This window comes from Rhinolophus sinicus, linkage group LG09, assembly GCF_036562045.2.
Source record: "Rhinolophus sinicus isolate RSC01 linkage group LG09, ASM3656204v1, whole genome shotgun sequence".
NCBI lineage: Eukaryota > Metazoa > Chordata > Mammalia > Chiroptera > Rhinolophidae > Rhinolophus > Rhinolophus sinicus.
In genome coordinates, this window is record NC_133758.1 from 31,434,718 (window position 1) to 31,452,347 (window position 17,630).

The 17,630-nt window shown below is 34.5% G+C and overlaps 1 protein-coding gene across 6 annotated transcripts in view; it reads right to left on the reverse strand.

The window, feature by feature from the left end:
* DTNA (dystrobrevin alpha) overlaps nucleotides 1–17,630 on the reverse strand; it is a 355,310-nt gene that overhangs the window by 308,580 nt on the left and 29,100 nt on the right. The gene's annotated exons all lie outside the window — the stretch shown is intronic.

Genomic DNA, 17,630 nt, shown 5'->3' on the forward strand with positions numbered 1-17,630 from the left:
GCTCTGCGAGGCTTTTCCTAACAACTTCATCTAAATAGTTCCTGTATCACTATCCATCCAATTACTTGCCTTTTAAAACATTTTATCTATCAATACCTGAATGTATGTATGTTCATGTTTGTGTTTGTGTGTCTTTTTACTTGTTTTGGTTGTTTGATTTGGTCTCCTCCACTAGGACAAAATTTTGATGACTCCAATAAGACCAGAGATCATCTGCTTTGTTTACTGTGGTATCATGTGGTAGTTGCTAAGAATATATTTGATGAATGGGTTATCAAAGACATTTTTTAATATCTGTATTTTAAATACTGACATTCATTATATTAACTATGAAATCTCGCTAATTATGGTCCGGTAAATACAGAGGATGCCAAAAAAGTGTGTACACATTTTAAGAAAGGAAAAACAACTGTATTAAATTGTAATACTCAATCTATACCAATAACAAAAGACGAATACAAGTCATGTTTGACTTCTGCAATTACAAGAGGTGCTCAAAGTGGTTACCATCAGCGTAATTTTACTACGTACAGTTTTTTCCTTTCTTAAAATGCGTATACATTTTTTTTGGCACTCTCTGTATATGCCAGGGGTGCCAAAAAATGTATACACATGACTTGTATTCATCATTTGTTATCAGTATATATTGAGTATTACAATTTTAATACAGTTTTTTCCTTTCTTAAAATGTGTATAGTTTTTTTGGCACCCTCTGTATTTCTTTATAAGATTTAAATTTGAATAGCATGATAAAAAGTCATGAAATAAAAGACCTTAAAACAAAATCAAAGAAATGTTTATTACATTGGTATAATTACTTGACTTCTAAAACTGTGTTGTGTTTGACATCGGTAAAATTTTGTTTTCAAAACTAAACTTTTATGGAGGTAATTTTATGGTGTTTTGGGACAGAAAAAGGATTAACATTCTACAATGCTTTCTAAATCTCATTTGGTTCTCAACACTAGAGGATAGTATGTCTTACTGTGTAACCTATTTTTCACAACCAACAAGAATGTTAATCTCATTGAATCCAACCACTATGCTTGAGTTTGCTTAGTAGGTACTCACCTTGTTCTGATGCAGAAGAGAGTTTTGTGCAACACAAAGACCCTGCCTTCTAGGAGCAGTCTGGCTAATGAAATTGTTTAATACGTCAAAAACATACTATGACCATAATAAAACAAATTCTTGGTTGCCCAACACATCATAAATTTGGCTTAGAATAGTAGTATTTATGGAGCATGATTCAAAGGATATGAAGTCTTTCTTTTTTTTTCTGAACAGTTTAGATTTTGCCTAAATGATCTAGATTTTTCTTATATATTAAACTGCACTATCAGAAGGGATTATCCTTGGGCCATACCATCTTGGCTTCCTACAGACCTTTCATTTAGTTCTATGCTTTGGGGCCACAACCTTAAATATTATCGAAAGATAATACTAGGTATTGTTTTATGGAATCTAATAATGCATATGTTATAAGGATATTAATAAGGTCACCAGCCATCCACTGAATCTGAGTGTCTAAAGCCCCCAATAAGACTATATTTCAGGGGGAAAAAACTTTTCTTTCCATGGAGATTCAGTATATTTTTTCTGCTTTGTACAATGAAAATTACAAAAATGATGTTTCTTTTTTCACTGTGGCCAATAGAAAGCTCACAAACAAATGTTAATTTCAACCATTAGAAGCTATGTAGAATCTTATAGCTTGCATATTTGTACTCTGTCCTGTCCTTTTTTCAACTTCTGTGTTTTTCTGTTCATAATATTTAAAAAATCCTTTTTATTATATTTACTCTGTCAAATTATTTGTGTAATAAAAAAGAAATAAATAAGTGAATAGCAATTAAATATTCCACATTTTCTCGGATATTCTCATTTTTATGTATTATTTCCAATAAAGGTGGTTCACTTAGTGTAAAGTTTAAAGTAATTTTTATTAATACACAAGCTTTTTATAACTATTCAAATATCAGAGTAACATACAAGATTTGTCACTTGATTTAGGTTTCATAAAATAGAGTAACTATATTGATAAGAGGTTCTGAAAACATGTAGCAACAATTAATGTTCTACTGGTAAACTGTAAAAGTAATTTACAAAAAGGAACACCAACGGAGCCATAGATAGGGATTCATACCTCTATGTTCTCGCTGGCGGCTAGATTGGAAACACAGGAAGCAGGATCCACCGTCCGCTTCTCTGCCAATCAACCAATTCCAATTGCTAGCTGCAATCCACGCTTGCTAGCTTAGCCATAGCAGTTACATTAGTGGCTAATGGCTAACTGGTTACAGCTGATGGCCAACTAGTCACAACTGACGGCCGTCTACCACCTGAGCCAGCACCTTTCCACATGAGGTCGAGAACCTGGAAACTGCTCTCTGGGACTCTGTCTCCACATGTACATCCTATTTCAAAGTGCAGTTCACTGCTAGTTGTCTCCCAACAGCTTTTTTTCTTTCTTTCACACTAATGGGATTTATGTAGATGCATGGACACTCAAAATAAAACTCAGCTTTCCTTAGAGCCAAGCATGACCAACTACATTCTACTATTGTGACATAGGCAGAAGTGATGTGTACCACTCTGAATCTTGTCCTTAAAATAATTGTGTATGTTCCCCCAAACCCCTCTCCCTCCTCCAAGCTAGGAGATGGCCAGAACATCTTTAGCCCACAAGTAAATACCACATTTTGAGGATGGCAGAATCACCTAACAGTCCAAAATAGCTTCGCTATCCCTAGATTGTTAAATGAGGAAGAGAAGTAAACATCTGTCATGCGGGGCGGCCTGCGGGATCTCTGGTCCCACTCCCCACATAAGAACGCAGGATGTAGCTAGGCCAAAAAGCAACACCCACGGAGCCATAGGTAGGGGAGTCATACCACTATACTCTTGCTGGCGGCTGGGTTGGAGACACAGGAAACAGGAGCCACACAATTCTCAACCCTCACTGTGCTGCTTGCAGGCTCAGCCACCATCTTCTTGCTAGCATAGCCACAGCAGTTATATTAGAGGCCAATGGCTCACTAGTTACAGCTGACGGCCAACTAGCCACAGCTGATGGCCATCCAATCACAGTTGATGGCCATTTACTACCTGAGCCAGCACCTTTCCATGTGAGGCTGAGAGTCTGGAAACTGCTTTCTGGGGCTCTCTCCCAACAACATCTTACTTGGTTGAGCCACTCTACTTTGGGGTCTCTTTGTGCTGGTAGCTACTTTGGAAAGTTTAATTAGAAAGTGCAAATACCACAGTAAAAATACAAAGCATGAAAATATATTACTAGAATATGCTATATTCACATAAGGTACTATCAAATGTTAATTTAAAATTATATTTATACATATTTTCATAGAATGGAAAAATAATTATATAAACGGTTAGTGAAAATATTTAGGACATCAAAATATTTATAATGAATTATCTGAAATATGTAAAAAGTACTTTGAAAAAAATGCCTGGAAAGAAATATGCCAAAATGATATCTGAGTTTATCTCTAGAATTAGGATTATAGGTGCTTTTACCTCTATATCTTTAATACTTTTTCTGTGTTTTCCAATTTACAAAAATAGGACATTTATTATTTGGATAATACAAGCAATATCAATGACTTCTCTGCACAAATGTTTCTTATATCAACTGTCTGAGCAGAAGACATAGCACCTGCAATGAAACTCCCACCCATCTCTGTTACTGGCATGCACATTGTTAACCTTTTAACTTAAATCGACTGAAGCACCTACTTCTAACTTTTTTACTTTTAAATTTCTGAGGATGTGATGTAAATTCAAAAATCGACTGGGGTTAGAAACAATCCATAACATAACCCACACATAACTAAGATTTCATGTAGTTCAGATAAAGTGCACATTTCTAGTAAATAAAGCCTGGCAGTCAAAGAAGTAATTAAAAATAATTCCTATCAAAATCTTAAGGGGAGAATTATGTTTTAAATGGTTTAAAACCCAAATAAAACAGTATAGCTGCCATTCTCATATTTTTTACAGGGAGGGCAGTTACTTCCTCAAATCTCCAAAACATCCTCTCTACCTCAGCCAAAGCTCTCCTTGAAAAACCAAACTCATAGCTCTTATTTTTTATTCACTTCTTTTTTTCTACTTGTGTTCTTCCTTCTTATTCTTAATTAAAAACTGGACATTTCTAATGCAAATTGTTCATCTTTTCATCACAAGTCCTATCTATCTCATCTCTTTCTCTTACTTCTATATCCTAAAATCTCAAGAAACATGCTTGCAATGATAGAAAATTCTTTTCAGGCATTAATGCTGCTGGAGATTTTTAATTTTACCTGACCCTAACCTCATTCAATCTCAGGTATTGAATACCTTAATCATCCACTCTTAGCTCTACCAAATTCCCCTTTCCTGGTGGTACGTATTAATTATATTAATTGACATAAATTCATAGCAAAATGCTTTTCAACATATATAACATCTGTTCAATTTATAATGATTACCGCATACTGAGAATGATTCTGAGGTTGCTTCTTTGGTACAATAGGGTGATAAAATGGATGAGTGAAGTCTATCATTGTCACAGGCAAGAAGATTGGTCAAATAGTTTCCATTACTGAGTCAGAGACAACTATTGTTGGGGTTACAAATATTAACAAATAAAAATATTCCTGAGTAATAGGAGTTTTATATATATATTTTCTTCAAATTTACTTTTGATTCATAATGTGAAAATAAACAAATTTCTCTCAAATCCGAACCTTGAAACACATTCTTTTGTATGTATTGTTCATTTATATGTAGGAAATGCAATTCGATTTTTATCATAGAATAAAATATGGCTATTATCTTATTTGGGTTTCTTTGTCAATTGCATATGAGAATATGTATTATCTAGTCACTAAATTATAAATAAACCCATATACCAATTTACCCTCTTCTCTGTGCTACAACAGTAATATCCCTAATGCTTGTATAAAAGTGTTCAAATATATCAGAACTAAACTGTTTTCTTTTGTTGAATAGCAAATGATATGGGAGGGAAGGAAGAAAAAGGATACGGGTGCCTTTGTTGAGTTTCAGTTACAGAGATAATATAAGTCAGCTAGCTGCTTTTATAATAGCAGAGTGACATGGATAAATGAAAAAAGAAAAACACAAACAACATACTGAGATGATATTCTCTCCTTTGTTTCTTTGAAATCAAACTCTGTTCTATGAACTATCAGAACAACTTGCTAATTATGAGCTATTCCTGCCTAAATCCATATGATTATTATGGCAAAACCATGTCCTTTTAAATTTTTGAAACACTGGTTTTTAAACTCCTTTAGGTAAGGAGCTTAGACAAATTTGTACATTTTACTAATGTTACTATTAACTCAAAATATGAATATCTGATGTATTCTTAAGGTAATGAGATCTAGTTGTGATTAACTATCTTACTCTTTCTTGCTACCATAGAAAGCAAGATCTATTAACTATCTTACTCTTTCTTGCTACCATAGAAAGCATGACAATCTACAGAGAGATAATTTGTAAACCTGAGAATAAAAATGTGACTATCGCAAGAAAATTCTCATAAACATCACCTAAAGGCATGCTTAAGAAAAAGAAGAAATCTAAGAACATTCTATGACCAGGCATGCCCTTCATAATGACATTTCAGTCACCTACAGACCTCATATACCATGATGGCCCCATGAGATTGTCATGATGCTGAAACATTCCTCTCACCCAGTGATGTCACAGATGTCACAACATCATGTCCTAGTGCAATGCATTACTCGTGTGTTTGTGGTAACGCTGGTGTAAGCAAACCTAATGAGCTGCCAGTCATATAAAAGTATAGCACATACCATTAGCTACAGTACACAATTCTTGATAATGATAATAAACGACTATGTTACTGGTTTATGTATTTAGTATACTATACATTTTATCATTATTTTAGAGGGTACTCTTTCTACTTATTAAAAAAACATTTGCTGTAAAATAATGCATGTTATGCCTACAGCAGCATCAGACATCTCGTTCTTACCATGTCTCTTGATTGCATCATTTTCTCTTGTGCTTGATTTAGTCTTGTGTGGTTTGTATAGTAACGCGCTATAGAAGCTCGGGGTCTAGGCGCAATAGGCTGTACCATACAGCCTAGATGTGTAGTAGCTGTACCATCTAGGTTTGTGTAAGTGCACTCTATGATGTTCACACAATGACGAAATCGCCTAATCATGCATTTCTTAGAATGTATCCCATTGTTAAGTGCATCATGACTGTATATTGGAATATTAGAATACAATGCTTATTAAAAATATAAGACATCCAGTGAAGGAAAACTGAGATGCACGTTTACAATACCACACTCCTTACAAAGCAAGTAAAATTCTCAGAAATTTACCTCAATGTTTTAATTTTGAAATTTTAGTCACTTCAAATGGGATTAATGCATTAAAATAAGAAAGAATGGCTGTAGTACATCACACGGAGGAAAAGGTCTGCAGTAAAATTAACAATGACCTGGAACTATCATTCTAGATTAATTCAATGCACAGTTGGGATCCAGTAAAAGGGGTGGCATTGAAAATTGAAGAAAAAGCATGCTTAGACTTTTATGGGAAGAGGAGGAAGGTAGATTAACTCTAGATTTCAATGAAAGATTACAAACTTTTAAAAGCATGTTGTGAATTTGTAAGTAATTATTAGCAGATTTTAAATAGGACATAAAACTTCAGAATCATTAGAGGGAAAAACAAAAGTAAAGATAAATTTTTCAATTTTTAAAAAGGTAGGAAAGAGGCAAAAAGAAGCAACAAGAAAATATAACACATATTTTAAAAATGCAAAGAATGAATCCAAATGGTTAATAATCACAATAAATGTGAATAAACAAAATTGCTCAGTCTGGGTAAGTACCTCTATGCTGTCTACAGGAGCTACGCTCAGCAAAATGGCAAATAAAATTTGAGAACAGAGGGATAGACAAAGGTATACCAAGTGAGTGCTAACAAAAAGAAAGCAGTTTGGCTAAATATCAAATCAAATCAAATTAAAGGGAAAGAGCTTTAGGGTAAGCAAGTGGAGGGGCTTGATAGAAAAGCAAGGAGATATGAGGTCACCATAATGGGATGGTTTATCTCAATACTCTTTTTTTCACAACTGACAGATCAAGTGGAGAGAAAAATCAAAAAGGTGTCTGTATGTTCTGGTTTGTCTAATGTTCCCAGTTTATGACTGTTCTTCATAAGTAATTATTAATAGTATCCTCTTTCTGACTCAAATGTGTTCCGATTTAAACATAAGTTATTATTTTTTAGGGATATAGTAGACTTTAGTAATACAATTAATAGATTTATTCCTGCTTTCCTATCTTCCTTGGTTATGTCACCATCAACAACCTCTACATTGTTCCTTTTGTCTGCAGCCCTTTTCTTTGGATCCTTATATGACTGGCTCCTTTTTCTCATTCAGTTCATGGCTTCATTATCTCCTCCTCAGAGCACTGATCTAAAGTAGCCACTGCCATCACTTGTCCCACATCGCATCATCCTGTTGCATTTCTCTCACAGCACTTATCATCATCTGATATTATCTTATTTATCTGCCTTATTTATCTTCCTTCTTTAGCCTTACTTCCTCCTCCTAGGATGAAAGTTCCAGCAGAGCAGGGGCCTTGTCAGCTCTACTTTCTGCTATATTTTAATTGCCTGGTGCCCAAAGCTGCTCAGTTGAAAAAAATGCACATATTTTTGATGCTGACATTACTCATCATGGGGACAGTTACATATTCAAACTTATGGAATATGATTAGAGCAGCATTCAAGGGGAAAACTTCACTAGTTCAATAGCCACAGAAGAAACTGAAAACCAGATAAAAATCTACACCTAAATATTTATAAATCCAGACAGTTTTCAAGGTGAAGTTCCAGAAGCAAATATTCCCTATATGAAATAAACTGTTCCAAACCATTGAAAAAGCTAATGACCTAGCATGATAGCAGTTTTAAAAATAGATGGAGAGTTAGTAGGGAAAGCAGTAGCATAATATAAGTTATGTACATAACTGTAAGAACCTTAAATATAAATTAGCATATAAAATTCAGTTATGTATTAGGAGATCAAGCACACTAGTGAAGAGAGCTTTTTCCAGGACTACCAGAATGGTAGACTTAAGATGGTTAACAACAGCATACACATCAGATTGAAATAGTGTTAATAAGTTAAAAGAGGAAAGTTCTCAATGGTAAAAATGGCATTATGATAAACAAGCCACACATGAAACATTGAGGATTTCTATAAAGTAGATCCTCAAACTCTTTGGACAGAAATAAAAGACCAGAATATTAGGAGGGAGACATATAATTTTTCTGGATACCATATTGGAAAAATATTATTAGTACATCCATGTTCATTTATAAATTTGGTGCAATCCCAATTAAACACCCATAATGGATTTTGGGACAATACAGCTCCAGATTTTCTGAAGGATAAAATAGCCTAGAATAACTTCAATTATTTTGAAAAAGAGCTTCCTATTTATAGAAGGGAGTTGCCCCATCAGATAGCAATACTGATGTAGTATAAAGATATGGTAATAAGATAATGTAGTACTGGCTTGAAAATAGACAAATGCATTAATGGAATGGAAGACAGTTGAAAAAGAGATTCATATACCTGAAGAAATTTAATTCATAGAAAGCAGTGGCATTTCAGATGAGTTACAAAAGGATGGACTGTTCTCAGAGCTGTGTTTGGACAACTCAGTTCTTCATTAATACACTACAACATAATGGTTCATCATGTGTCAGCAGCTTCAATGTCTCCTAGCAACTTGTTAGAAGTGCAAATTCTCAGGCCCCACCTCACACCCGTTGAATCAGACAATATGGGGTGGTTTCCCCAGTCTGTGTTTTAATAAGCCTTCTACACGATTGTGATGCCTGCTCAAATTTGGGAACCACTGTTTTGTATATATCCTGGATCCTAAATTCCATCTCTCTAAATTCATGTGGAATTAGAACAAAGACCATACAATCACAGGAAAATATGACACACTCAGCTCTTAATATAAGTTGACTTGGGAAAACTGTTTTAGAGGAAAGGTTCATAGTATCAATGAAATTCCACTTCCAGAAATCCAAAGTTGGCAATGAACACGAAGATGTTTGCCCAAGGAAACATCTTTGGACACCTTTTTTTCTGTTTGTTTAAAAAGTTAAAATCAAATGATAGGGGAATGATTTTACAAAATACCAGCATATATTTATATTTTACTAAGCAACGATTAAAAATTGGAAAGGTCCATATATTCAGGTATAAAAAAAAAATCACTAAAATAAATGAAGCAAAGAAAAAAATGTATGGACTTCACATTTTATGTTAGAAAATTGTTATGTTCCAATCAGTTTTCTGTGTCCCAAACAACACATTAACTGTTATTTTTGGTGAAGAGAGAGGAATTGTTAGAGTGAAGGAAGACCATTTTACTTTATAAACTTCTGTATTTTAAAATTTGTATCATGAGAATGATGTGCTATTTATATAATTAACGTGCTATTGCATTTGTATAAAAAATGTGCTATTTGTATAATTAAAATGCATAATTCTATTATTTAGGGGGCAGGAATCAGAGATGCATGATGACCTGCCCATGTGCGTGGGACAGTGTTTCACAATTAAGAGTTGTCCTGACCTTTCATGCTCTCAATCACATTATTTTAAACCTTTCATAGAATTATAATAGTGAAACTAATTTACTCAGCAGAAATGTTATTATTTTAAAATACTATTTTAAAGGCCTGGCACATAGACCTCAATAATACAGAACAGTGGTTGAAAACACGGGTATGGTATCAGACTATCTAGGTTCAGACGCCAAATCTTTCACTCTACTTGTATGACCTGTGACCCTGGGCAATGTACTAACCATCTTTGTACCTCAATTTTTTATCTGTAAAATGGGGCTGTTGTGAAGATGAAATTATTTAATATGTGTAATGTACGTACAACAGTGTCTGGCACATAGTAAACACTGTGTTAGTAGTTATCGTTAATGCTGAAGGGACATACGCGTACGTGCAGCAACTTCTACTCTACTCTTTCATTAAGAAAAAAAAATTATTTTATGTTTTACTTTTCCACAAAATGTGTACTGTATCCCAACCATTGTCAATATGTCTTTCTCAATTCTATATTATTATATATTTATCTTTCCATATTCCCTTTTGTTTATAAATGATAGTATTTTAGTCCATTCCATTGTAATTAAAAATCTTTTTGTTGTTCTTACCTTTGTCTTAAAAGGGCACATATATAAAAGCTGGAAAATATATTCCCCTCCTCCTTCTTTCCTGCAATCATCAAATATTTTTGATCTTCTAATATGTTATGGAGGATGTAAGAGCTCAAAAGCTAGGCCAAATTTCTGTCTACTTAGATGGCTCAAAGCAAACCAATATAAGAACGCCAGTAAAATAAACATGCAGCTCACTATCATGAAAATACTTTAAACCAAATAAATATTTTGCTCTAATCTGAAGAAAAATGGTGCATCTATTCATCCATTCCAGTGGTTCTGAGAGCAGGTGATGGATCCTCTTACTGCGTGGTAAGCAGAGATCAAGGATGCTTGATGTCCCGCATACACTTGGTTTACTTTTTCACAAGAAGAGTTGCCTCAATCTTTCAAAACCTTTAAATGTCGCTTGGGACATATAAGTGAAACAACTATTTACCATTTTCTGAGCCTATGACCTCCCCCCAAAAAAAACAAACAACAACAACAACAAAAAAAAGCAAAGCAAAACCTAGTTACCATGGGATATGAGGGAAGTTTGTACTTTTTTTGGAAATTTATCAAGTCTTGTTCACCATTCTGGAAAATCATATGATCAACAGCAAAGCCACTAAGCAGTATTAGAGTCATCAATACAAAACCTCCATATTAACATAGATGTGTCACACTCTGTGCTTGTAGCTGTCACCTCCATGGTGCAAGCATCTAATATTTCATTATGATTTTTTATGTAGTGAGATCTGAGCACTTACATGTTGAATTATATATTATTGTATTCTAAATGGTTTCCATTTAATTCCTCATTTATGTTTCACTTAGAGGATTACACTGATATTCTGTCTTAGTATGTAAATATGGTAGCATTATCTACAAATTTTATTTCAGTGGAGTATAAGGAATGAAAGAATATTTGTTTTAAAGGGGTTTTGGGTTTGATAGGCTTAAGAATTGGAGTTACTCGATCAGAGGTCAGACTAACCACTTAACTGGAAAAGATGAGGGATGGGGTTCAGTGAGGTTGGTTTTTGCCTGATTCCAGAAAAACGAAAAATGAGTAATTTAAAGCTGGAAGCAAATTCAGAGTTACCTACAGCAAACTCTTCATTTAACTCATGAAGACACTGAGAACTTAAGGGTTATGACAAATATCAACTGCTAGTCAGCAGCCGGCCACGGATCAAACTTAAAAACTGGACGTGACAACTCTTCAGGTAATCTTTTTAGAACACACACTGTTCTCAATAATTGAGAAAGGGAATCAGAGTAGGTGAAATGGAGAAACCCAAAACGCACTGGGCAAGCAATTAATTCCGAAGCTGGCAGTCCTTTCAGTGATTGATTTGGTGACCAGAAATATTTAATCTTTAGCCCATAAGGTTTGCTTGTAGTCAAGATGAAAATGATGAAAGACGTTAAGAATAAAAGGATACAGGAAGGAAATGGAAAAGTCAATTCTGGAAACACTGACGTATGCAACCACACAAATTATTTTGCCATACCTGAGATGAAAGTCAATTACCATTATTTTCACTTTCCCTTTTAATTATGGATAGTTAATTACTGGAATAATTGGGAGAGCTTTCACCAATTGGGTACTTTAGATTAAAATAAAAGCCAGGTCATTGTTGCAAACTGCCTAACATAAAATACTTGTTGCTTATAAATGGTTACAATTGGAGGGGTATTAGGAAAACCTCAGTCAAAAGCATCTGTCATTGGAGATACGTAAAATTCCACTTCCTGAAGCATGTCAGCAAGAACGTAAATTTGGGTGGGGAAGAGAGGAGAAGGTGGCAACATAACTGATTTTGATCACTGTTGTATCCCCAGTGCTAGCACCAGTATCTGACTCTAAGAGGTGGTCAAATATTCACAAGGGGGAAGGAGGGAGGAAAGGAAGTAATTAATTCATTCTTGGCCCTCTTCTAATATTCAAATACCCTTAGAAGGGATAATATTTTTTTTCCTAGCACTTATGCATAAATATATTTAACAAATCTTATTATTCTGGCTGTAATGGCAAGGAAAGTATTGAACTGATATGGCTTCCATCTAGTTTGCTTCCTTAGATAGGGCATAAATTGTTATGACTCAACAATGCCTTATATTTGAAGCCTTTCTCCATAAGAAAAATATTTTCTTCAAGCATTATTTAATGAGTTTACTAACAGAGGATATATTTTTGAAGTCCCTTCTGTTTCCACTCTGTGCTAAGAAAACTGGGTTTCAAATGGTTAAGGTCTTAGAAGACTGATAAGCAAATCTTTATTCTCTTTAAAATTCATTCGTTTTTCAAAGCCATTTAAATTGCTCCTGCAAAGTCCAAACAAAAATGTCTTACCAAATTTAAGGAACACAGAAAAGCTAAAGCACTGGCTTATATTTAGAACCTCAGATTTTCATCTGTACTATAAAGTACCTTCATCAAGATCTTTTAATATAATATCCAGAAGATAGTCAGATATTTACATAGTGAACATATATTTTGTTTCTTTTCTTCTTCTTTATTACTATATCCTTCTCCATACATTATTTTATCTTGTCTTGTCTTATTTATTTTTATTAGTTTCAGGTATACAAAACAATGTAGTAGTTAGACATTTATCATTTATATCCCTCACAAAGTGATAACCCCCCTCCTCCAATCTACTACCCCTCTGACATCGCTTACAGCTGTTGTATATTTTGTTTCTTTTATGGCTGAGGCATATATCCCATACATTTTCAGATTTATTTTTCTCTTTCACTACAATAATTTCTGCCTATATTTTTTCCCTTGAGAAAGGACTGAATTTTCAAAAAAAAAAAAAAAAAAAAAAAATGCATGCTGCAAATGAGTCACTAAATTACAAGACATCAACTCATGTCCTTGAAGATCTTCATACAGAGAGCTGTAATAAAAGGCTGTTTTAGCCCTTCTTATTGGTGGATGGCTGCCCTTTGGTCCCAGTGACACACATAAGTCTACTAAGGAGACTTAGCAGAGGCTAATTGCTGATACTTAATCAGTGTGGAAGACGGCAGACACAGGGGCCATTACACTTGGCAGGCATCATCATTTCCCACTGGGTGCATTTTGATCAATGAAATTGTGAACCTATTTTTGACAGCCGGATTTTGGGAATACAGAAACCTACCATTTTGCTCATCTCCCGAAGTCTTCTACATAATTTCAACAAAAATGTCCTGCATTCCTGCATTATGGTATAGAGGGGTGAAGCGCTCAACCCCTTGGGTTAGTCTCTGGATTTTAATCTTGGCTCTAACACTTAACTATTGCATGAATTTGGGCAAATTATGTAACTTCTGCTGGCCTCATTATCTCGTCTGTAAAAGGGGGGTAATAATAATACTCAATTTATTGGATTATTTAAGCATTACATGCATTTATACACATATAAAGTGCTTTGAAAAGCACCTGGTATGTTGCAAGTAAATAAACAATTATTTTGATGGTTAAATTCTATTGCTTATCTTTGATTTCAGGTTCTATAAGTGACAGAAACTTAATACTACAGCAGCCATTGATGTGGTAAGCATCAGATTCACCATATCCGAAACAGAATTCATCCTCTCCGTCACCCACATGTGTTCCCAAAATCTGTTCCTTCTATTCCCTATCTACCATGTTTCCCTGAAAATAAGACCTAGCTGGACAATCAGCTCTAATGCGTCTTTTGGAGCAAAAATTAATATAAGACCCGGTCTTATTTTACTATAATATAAGACCAGGTCTTTAATATAATATAATATAATGTAATATAATAATATAATGTAATACCCGGTCTTATTTTACTATAATATAAGACCGGGTTTTATAATACAATACAATACAATATAATAAAATATAATATAATATAATACTGGGTCTTATATTAATTTTTGCTCCAAAAGACGCATTAGAGCTGATTGTCCAGCTAGGTCTTATTTTCGGAAAAACAGGGTAGTTAATGGCATAGTAAGTTCCTTGTTACATAAGCTAGAAAATTCAAAGAAATATTCATTTACTCTATTCCCTCTCCTTTAGTTTCAAACTCAAGACGTCACCAAATCTTTTCCAAATTGCATTCTCAATATCCTGCTTCAGGCCCTTGTTTTTTCCTCCCAAGAAAGCTGCAAAAGCTCTCTGTGTCCAACTACTCTCCACCTTCTAACCTATCCTATGAATAGTCACCAGATTTCTCTTCCTAATATACAACCCTGACCACATGGCTTCTAATTTTTTTTAATGTGTTCATTCTATGAATATACTGTATATAAAGTAAAAATCATTTGCCTTCTATTGTACTAGCTAGATGCCGATACAAAAATAGACAGGTCCCACTCTCAAAGGGCTTACAGCCTAGTAGAGCCATAGCTAAGTGAGTAGGCAATTTTAACACAGAGTGATACACACTATTTTTGGTGGTATGCATAGGTTCTATGGAGAGGGGCATATAAACAAAGACTTCCTTTCAGTGTTAACAGTTAAAAAAAAAAAAATCTTCAACTGTTTCCTATTACATAGGGTGGATTCCAAATTCTGCAGTTGTAGCCTGGCATTCGAGCCCTCTATTAAGCAGCATGAACTGAGTGAGCTTCTCACACAGTCAACTTGTCCTTTTATTAGTTCCTCCAAAGAGCCCAAGTACCAACACTTTTTTTTTCTTCATTTCTTCATTTTTGTTCTCTCAGCCTAGAATGGCCATTGCTTTATCATTTTCAAGGAACAGTTTAAATGATCCCACCTCCTCAGTGAAGCCTGCTATTAATAAAATGTCCTAATCAGAATTAATCTATGTTTGTCCTCCTCCCTTACATCTCTTCCTGCTTCCATTTAATGCTTATCCCAGGCTGCCCTGTTTCAGAGGAACCACGCATGGGTCTTTTTCTTCCACTGGATTGCATGCTAATAGAAGGTGGGTGCCATATCTCATTCGTGTTTCCATTTCCCAGAGGGGCTTTTACAATAACTGATACCTAGGAGGTGTTCAGTAAATGCTTGTTGAATTAAATTAAATTAAACGGTTGAGAAGGCATTTTTATTCTTCGTGATCTTCGGGCATTTCCCTGAAAGGTCCTCTATTCAAAAGATTTAGCCTCTTGGCTGAAGATTTTCATGTTCATTTCAACTCTGAGGAGGAGAATTTTTCACAGGAAGGAAGAAAAAACTTCCATTTTGGGTATTTAAAAATCACATGGATACAAAGTATTATGTTTCTTTGAATCAGGGCTTTTCAGTTACTTTTTTAAATTCTTGAAATCCAAAGTTAGAAATGGTTTAGAATTCTTACTTGATTGGACAGAGGACAATGAATGAATTTAAGGTTAATTAAAAAAACTGAACTGAAACTAATTGAGGTATTCAAATGGCTTTGTACCTTCAGATTACAAAGTTTTAATTATTAAACATTTTGTGTTTGCATTTGCAGTTGAATAATTTACATAAAATATAGCCCAATGAATGAAGTGATAGTAAAAAAAAAAAAAAAAAAACCCAAAACAGAAAGTATTATAAACTAGATATTTAATGTGCAAATGAAAGGCAAAAGGAGAACAAAATACTTTTGTTATCATTTACTTATAGCATAGTATTAAACTCTCACAAGAAAAAAAAAGAGCTTATTTTATCCTGATTTCTAACGATAATGCAAAGGGGAATCCTAGCAGAATTATGAATGTCTCTACGAGAGAGATGAGGAAACAATCTCTGGCTTAAAGTTACACAGACAGCTGGTGAGTGCTAGACTGGAACACTCATCTCCTGACGGTTAATCCTCTGCTTATCTCACTAGTGTTAGGTCATGATGTCACCAACAAGCATTAAAAATTTAGCTCAGAGTTGAACACACAATTCATAAGCTGAGGTAGAGATTTCCAGCAAAACTGTGTTCCTCTTGTGTTTTTCACTTTTAATACAATGTTCCCATCCAGACTAACCTCTTGAAACTATGTGACTATGTGATAACCTCTACCTCACATCAGTGAATTTCCAGAAGCCCCTATAATTTTAAAGCATTAAGTAAACAAATTCTCCAAGTTACAGCTATTTTGAGATTGCACAGAAATCTCCAATTGGACATACTCTGGATACAGTGGAGGTGGAAGGCGAATGGGGAAGAAGATATGGGATGCTGATATATGAGGAGAAGGCATTCCCTGCTGATTCCTTGGTTAACAATGACAAAGAACTCTTGTTCTTTACTTTCACTGTCAGCTGGACTTCTAGAAGGAGGAGAGCAGAGGGGTTAAAGAGTGGGGGCACTGGATCAGATAGGTTGGGTTTGAATTTTGGCCATTTAGTGTGACTTCCCAAAATTTTCTCTATTGGTTAAATTAGGATAAAAATAGTCATCTTCTTTATAGCATTGTTACATGGGTTAAGTGCCATAAAATATGTGAAAGTGCTTAGCAAAGATTTTGGCATCTAATAAATCCACTATAATTCAGCTATTATTATTAGTAGTGGTAGTACAGAATTATTAATTTTGCTTTTCCATGTATGATAATAAAATAAAAAGCAGAGATGGGGGTTTGGGTGGAAACAGAGAAAGGGCAACCGAAGAAAAGAAAGGATATTTGTGAGAAGAAACCATAAAAGATATTGCAGACAGATTTCCAAGTGATGAATACAACAGAATTTCTTCATGATTTCATTTTTCTTGAAAGAGAAAAGTACCTAGATTGATGGAGCATGAATACACGAGGACTAAGAGTAAACGGTCCATTTAAAAGACTTAATATTTTGATTAAAATGTCATCGTTCTTTAAAGTCTCAAATTAGGATAAATTAGCCTTGATGAAGATGTTCACATCCTCATTTGGAGCATCAGGCTTTGACCCATCATGGTGGGAGTTTGCTCTGCCCCGGAAAAAAGTGGGCTGGCGGACTAGTTCGCTCGGCACTCACCATTATTGAGAGTACCAAATGCCACCATCAAATATTTTCTCAAGGATAAAGTGGCTTAGACTGATGTACACAGCTACTGTCTTCCTTTACCATTTCATAGCGTGAAAGAATCATGCTATCATAGCTATCTTCTCAGAGACTCCAGAAAAGGCCTCATAATTTCATTTATGAAAGATATTTCATGACTTACTGTTTCTTGATAGTTATCAAAACTTTGAGAGAAACCACTGAAGAAGGACTTTCTGTAGCTCATTCTCACATTCCATTTTTTTTTTCTAAATACTCCTAGTTCTACCCTGGATTAAACCAGACTTTCAGAGAATCATGAATTTATATTGCATCATACTGGTGAATTATAAAGTTGTTTTTGTTGAAGTGCAATTTGGCATGATAACATCAGCTTATATTAAGAGACAGTCCAAGAAAAAAAAACTATAAAATATGTAACTGTATGAAAAC